Here is a 7,500-nt window from a genome sequence, read left to right as displayed (position 1 = left end):
GAGGTGAGAGTGAGGACTGTTGTTCTAGCTTGAATGTTTGGTATAGGGTCATGGCCTTTCAGTGAAATTGCAGAAAGAACGGGTGATAGCAACATCAACTCACCTGACTGGTGAACAAAGAAACACTACACCTGGTTTAGTTGTTGCTATTAGTGATTTATCATATCTGAGCCTTTACCTTTCTACTGTAAATTACTACTTACCTATAAAATGATTACCTTTACCTGGCCACAGCTAATTACCAAAATACATATAAAATAATTACTTTTACCTAGCCATTGTTGATTAATATAGTACCTATCAAATGATTATTTTACCTAGCCACTGCTAATTACCACAACAAATATAAAATAATTACTTTTACCTAACTATTGTTAATTAATATAATAACTATAAAACAATTACCTTTATCTGGCCACTGTTAATTACCACAATAAATACAAAATAATTACCTTTACCTAGACATTGTTAATTACCACAATACCTATACAATTATTACCTTTACCTGGCCATTCTGAATTAATATAATACCTATAAAATGATTACCTTTACCTGGCCACTGCAAATTACCACAATACCAATAAAATGATTACCTTTACCTGATCACTGCTAATTATTACCACAATACCTATAAAATGATTACATTTGCCTGGCCATTCTGAATTAATATAATACCTATAAAATGATTACCTTTACCTGATCACTGCTAATTATTACCACAATACCTATGCAATGATTACCTTTACCTGGCCATTCCAAATTAATATAAGACCTATAAAATGATTAACTTTACCTGACCACTGCTAATTACCACAATACCTATAAAATGATTACCTTTACCTGCCACTGCTAATTACCAAAATACTTATAGAATGGTTACTTTTACCAAACCATTCTTAATTAATATAATACCTATAAAATGATTACCTTTACCTGGTCATTCTGAATTAATATAATGCCTATAAAATGATTACCTTTACCTGACCACTGCAAATTACCAGAATACCTATAAAATGATTACCATTACCTGGCCATTCTGAATTAATATAATGCCTATAAAATGATTACCTTTGCCTGACCACTGCTAATTACCACAATACCTATACAATGATTACATTTACCTGGCCATTCCGAATTACTATAATACTTATAAAATAATTACCTTTACCTGGCCACTGCTAATTACCACAATACCCATACAATGATTACCATTACCTGGCCATTCTGAATAAATATAATACCTATAAAATGATTACCTTTACCTGACCACTGCTAATTACCACAATACCTATAAAATGATTATCTTTTCCTCACCACTGCTAATTACCACAATACCTATAAAATGATTACCTTTAACTGACACCTCATAATTACCACAATACCTATGCAATGATTACCTTTACCTGGCTATTCTGAATTAATATAATGCCTATAAAATGATTACCTTTACCTAGCCATTGTTAATTACCACAATACCTATACAATTATTACCTTTACCTGGCCATTTTGAATTAATATACTACCTATAAAATAATTACTTTTACCTGGCCATTCTAAATTAATATAACCCTATAAAAGGATTACCTTTACCTGACCACTGCTAATTACCTCAATACCTATAAAATGATTACCTTTACCTGCCACTGCTAATTACCAAAATACTTATGGAATGGTTACTTTTACCTGGCCATTCTGAATAAATATAATACCTATAAAATGATTACCTTTACCTGGCCACTGCTAATTACCACAATACCTATAAAATAATTACTTTTACCTGGCCATTCTGAAATAATATAATACCAATAAAATGATTACTTTTACCTGGCCATTCTGAATTAATATAACCCTAAAAATGATTACCTTTACCTGACCACTGCTAATTACCACAATACCTATATAAAATGATTACCTTTACCTGCCACTGCTAATTACCAAAATACTTATGGAATGGTTACTTTTACCTGGCCATTCTGAATAAATATAATACCTATAAAATGATTACCTTTTCCTGACCACTGCTAATTACCACAATACCTATAAAATGATTACCTTTACCTGGCCATTCTGAATTAATATAATACCTATAAAATGATTATTAGCTTTACCTGGCCATTCCGAATTAATATAATACCTATGAAATGATTACCTTTACCTGGCCATTGTTAATGTAATACCTATGAAATGATTACCTTTACCTGGCCATTGTTAATGTAATACCTATAAAATGATTGCTTTTATTTGACCTTGAAAATACCTGAGATACGTATAATGTAGACAAGTCAATGGTTCTCTTTTCATGAAAATGTTAGCTGTGAATACTGAAATGATATAAAAATATGTTATTGCTTTTAATGAGAAAGAAAAATGGCTGAGAATTTTCTCATGGGTTTGAAAAGAACATAAAAAAACTTTCCTGCTCTCTGACCTTCAGCTTCTTAGAAATGACAGTGACCGGCAACCAAATAGAACAAATGAAAAATCAGAAAACCTGTATAAAATTAACTGGAACAAAAATGATAGAAAATGTCTCACTAAATAAATAGTATATAAGAAATATATATACACACAATTGCACGCAAAATACATATACACATCATCATCATCATCATCATCATCGTTTAACGTCCGCTTTCCATGCTAGCATGGGTTGGACGACTTTACTGAGGACTGGTGAAACCGGATGGCAACACCAGGCTCCAATCTAAATTTGGCAGAGTTTCTACAGCTGGATGCCCTTCCTAACGCCAACCACTCAGAGAGTGTAGTAGGTGCTTTTACGTGTCACCTGCACGAAGGCCAGTCAGGCGATACTGGCAACGGCCACGCTCAAAATGGTGTCTTTTATGTGCCACCCACACAAGCCAGTCCAGGGGCACTGAGACTAGTACAAAATATATTTTACTTATTCAAGCAGCCGTAATTGTACAGCTTTTCACAAAGTTGTATCATCTTGCATATTCAAAATCGAATGGAAATTGTAGTTGTGATCCCTGTGCCAGTGGCACGTAAAAGGTACCAACCGAATGTGGCCAATGCCAGTGCTGCCTTGACTGGCTTCCGTGCAGGTGGCACATAAAAAGCACCAACCAATCGTGGTCGTTGCCAGAACCCTCTGGCCCCTGTGCTAGTGGCATGTAAAAAGCACCAACTGAATGTGGCCGATGCCAGTGCTGCCTTTACTGGCTTCTGTGCAGGTGGCATGTAAAAAGCACCAACTGATCAAGGTCGTTGCCAGCTTTTGGTGTTAGGAAGGGCATCCAGCTGAAGAAACACTGCCAGATTAGACTGGAGTCTGGTGCAGCCTCCTGGCTTCCCAGACCCCAGTCGAACCGTCCAACCCATGCCAGCATGGAAAATGGACGTCAAACGATGATGATGATGATAACCTTCACCAAAATGTGAATCATATTTGTGCATCACTTATAGAATTGTGCATGAAATAATTGCTAAGTTAAATCATATTTGAATTTCATTATTTTAATCTTCTAAGGTGGTGAGTTGGCAGAACTGTTAGCAGAGTCATTTTGTCTGTCTTTGTGTTCTGAATTCAAATTCTGGTGAGGTCAACTTTGCTTTCATCCTTTCAGGGTTACTAAAATTGAGCAAGGAGGGGTGGGGCGATGTTATTGACTATCCCCTCCCCCAATATTTCAGACCTTGTGCCTATAACAGAAAGGACTATTTTGGAGTAAAATTGAAGGCAGCAACTTGGCAGCAATTGTTAGCATTATTTCTTGCAGCTCCTTGCATTCTGAGTTCAAATTCTGCCAAGATCAAACTTTGCTTGTCATCTTTTTGGGGGGTTGATAGATTAAATACCAGTTGTGTACCAGTAATCAATGTAATCAACTTACCTCCTCCCCTGAAATTGCTGGCCTTGTGTCAAAATTTGAAACCAATGTTTTAATTTTCTCTCATATTTGAAAAAAAATTCACACAAATAAACAACTTCATACACACATCCATATACACACACAAAATCTTGTTATACACAAGTATATAGTTGCACATAAGAACTGAAGTACTTAATAACACACACACACACACACACACATACATACACACACATTCAAACACACACACATACACACACACAGATACAAATACACACACACACACACACACACACACACACATACACAGTGATAAGACCTTTGGGATGAAGGAATTGTACATTAAACAGCAGAGTGTTCAGCCAAACCATAGTTTGCCCTAATGACCCCTGTTTAGATCGCTTCCAGTTTTCCATGTCTGCTAACCTTTTTTCAACTACAACTTTAATCCTTATGCTCTCCAACACCAGCTGGTGTGGTCTCAACATAGGCTACACCATAAACGCCATAACAAACCAATCACCTTTAACTCTTCAGCATTCAAACTAGCCATATCAGGCCTCTCAAACCTATCCTACAATGTCATTCTAAAAATAAACAATCACATTGAAATCTCAAAGTTACAAGATAATATGTGATAAATTCAAAGCAACATGAATAAATAAGCATTAAGCTTTACAGAATAACCTGAATGCTAAAGGGTTAACGTCCTTCATTCCTTGATTCAAAAAATTCAATAGAAACTATATTTTAACATTTCTTCCAGAAAACCAATCTCTCATCTCCTCTGTCTTCAGTTACTTTATTCATTCAGCTTCTCTTTAACCCGATTTTCTCATAATTTTCCTCCAAAATAATCCTCACCTGATACTTTGATGGAGGCAGCTAGTCGATTACATCGACCCCCACCCCACCCTCACCAGTACTTAACCAGTACTTTTTTTTCATTGACTCCGAAAGGATGAAAGGCAAAGTTGACCTCAGGAGGATTTGAACTCAGAATCAGAATGCAAAGAGCTACTGCAAGAAATACTGTGAAAGCATTTTGCCTGACACGCTAACGATTCTGACATCCCATTGCTTTCAGTTTTACTCCAAAATAATCCTTTTCTACAATAAGCACAACAAGGTCTGAAATACTGGGGAAAGGGGATAGTTGATAACATCAACCCCAGTCCTTAGTTGGTTCCTATTCTATCAACCCCAAAAGATAAATGGCAAAGTCAACCTTGGTGGAATTTTCACTCAGAACGTAAAGATGGAGAAAATGCTGCTAAGCATTTTGCCTGGCATCCTAATGGTTCTGCCAGCTTGTTGCTTTATTTTACTCCAAAGCAATAAAACAAATTTCTTTTTTTTCTTACTCTTCCTTACCGAATTCTTCCATCAATTGTATCTGATGAAGCAAAATGTGTCTTCTCTTAGAATGAAACTTTCCAGCATTTGTTGGAGTGTCAAATGGTCAGGGTACTTTATGCTGTCTGTCCAAGCTTTCTGTACTCTGAGTTCAAATTCCACTGAGAACAACTTTCCCTTTCATGAACGTGGATGGATCACATGGTTAGAATGTCAAACAAACAAATGGGCTGTTCTGTTAACTATTCTAACAATGAGTTTCTGGGTTCAAATTCTGACTTTTCTCACCAGTAAAAAAAAAAATAAAGAATAAAAGATGTAGTAACATTTCTGTAAAGAATTGGACCAAGAGACAACAGCAACAATGGAAAAAGTCATAAATATAGAAAAACAATAGAAACATAGTGTTTTCAGCTTGATCAGTTGATCAGATGATTAGCTTCTAGCAGCAGCACCACCACCACCACCACCACTCCTTCAAAGTTGGATCCTCTGACTTCAATGCACCTGTTGTAGCACTCCAGCCTACTTGTAAAGGCCCCTATGGAAGTCCTCCAAAGTGAAGGTGTCCATTTCATGACCCTTGTCACAGCTCATTTCATCTTCTCCTTTATCTTGGGGAACAACCAAAAGTCACTGGGAGCAAGGTCTGGAGTGTAGGGAGGGGTGAGGGATAGTTTTGATGCTCACCTCTTTCAAGTAGTTTGTTACCAGAATGGAATTGTGGACAGGTGTGTTATCCTGGTGGAGCTCTGAGAATTGGCAATGAAATTTCTCCCTGAACCTCCTCAAAACCCCTACAAAGTACTCTTTGTTGACCGTCTGGTCAGAAGGAACCCAATGGACATAGATGATACCCTTACTATCAAAAAAAGGGCTCATTATGAGTGGACTTGTTTCTTGGATCTGGGTGAGTGAGGATGCTTCCATTGGGCACTCTGTCTTTTAGTCTCTAGATCATAACATTAGATCCAGCTTTCATCACAGAACACCAGAGACTTGAATAATCTTGGATTGGAGATAATAAGCTTCCCCTTCTGTCACCTGAGCACTCTTGGAACAAACTTTGCAAAAGTTTTGGGCTTATTGAGATTTTCATGAATAATTCTGTGTACACTTGTCACATCAACTTCAAACTGTGTGCTTATTGTTATTACAGAGACACGGCTGTTGTCATTCAAACAATTGTCTTCCAGTCCCAACCGTATTCTGCAAACTAGCCAACTGTGAGAAGCAGTGTTTAGCAGATGGTGTTCAAAGTGCTGTTACAGCCTTCTTCAATCTGGAATAACAAAAGTTGGTGGCAGGTCAGCCTATCAGATGTATAGTAATTATATATTAAAATCAAAATAATCTAGGACAGCTATAACCGCCTCTCCTAAAAAAAAAGTCTCAAAACTTCAGGAATTCACCTTGTATATGCGTGTCTTTGTGTGTGTGTGTGTGGGTGGGTGTGGGTGTGGTGTGTGGGTGTGCATGTGTATGTGTAGATGTATGAATGGATGCATAAGCATGTATGTACCGTGTTTCCCTGAAAATAAGCCCTACCATGATTTCTCAGGATGTTTTTAATATAAGCCCTACCTCAAAAATAAGACCAAGTCAAAAAGGCATCAGCTTGTTAGTAAGACCATATGATGTTTGCAAAATAAACCAACTACCACAGCTTGGCAAGATGAGTGCAAAAAGAACGAGTTATTCTGTGGAGTACAAGAAAGAAATTGAGGAAGAGTACATAACAAGAATCAGCAAACAGGTGGATGAGAGAGGTGCTAAGAAGCGCAAGTGTGGATCAGGTCAACAACTGTTATTTTCAGAGCTGGAAGATATCACCTCAGGATAGATTGCTGACAGAAGAACAAAGGCTTTGGTTGTATGCAGGGCTGATATTCAAGAATTTGCTCTTGCAATGGCACCACAGTTGGATATACCCGCAGAAATATTCAAAGCATCACCTCATTGGTTGGGAAACTTCTTTCGACAATATGAGCTCTCTCTAAGAAGATCGACAACACTGGAGGATGGAGGATGCTGAAGTAATTCAATGTGCACTTGCATTCAGGCCCTTTGTGATGGCATCGATGTTTCTAAATACAATCTCTCCCATATAATTGCTATGGATGTTTTTCGAGCGAGATCGTTGCCAGTGCCCCTGGACTGGCTCTTGTGCTGGTGACACATGAAATTTCTTCGAGCGAGATCGTTGCCGGTGCCCCTGAACTGGCTCTTGTGTGGGGTTGTTGTTGGATTTTTGAGCGAGATCGTTGCTGGTGCCCCTGGACTGGCTCTTGTGCGGGTGACACATGAG

This window comes from Octopus bimaculoides, chromosome 22, assembly GCF_001194135.2.
Source record: "Octopus bimaculoides isolate UCB-OBI-ISO-001 chromosome 22, ASM119413v2, whole genome shotgun sequence".
Taxonomy (NCBI): Eukaryota; Metazoa; Mollusca; class Cephalopoda; order Octopoda; family Octopodidae; genus Octopus; species Octopus bimaculoides.
Note: the sequence above shows the minus strand (reverse complement) of the source record.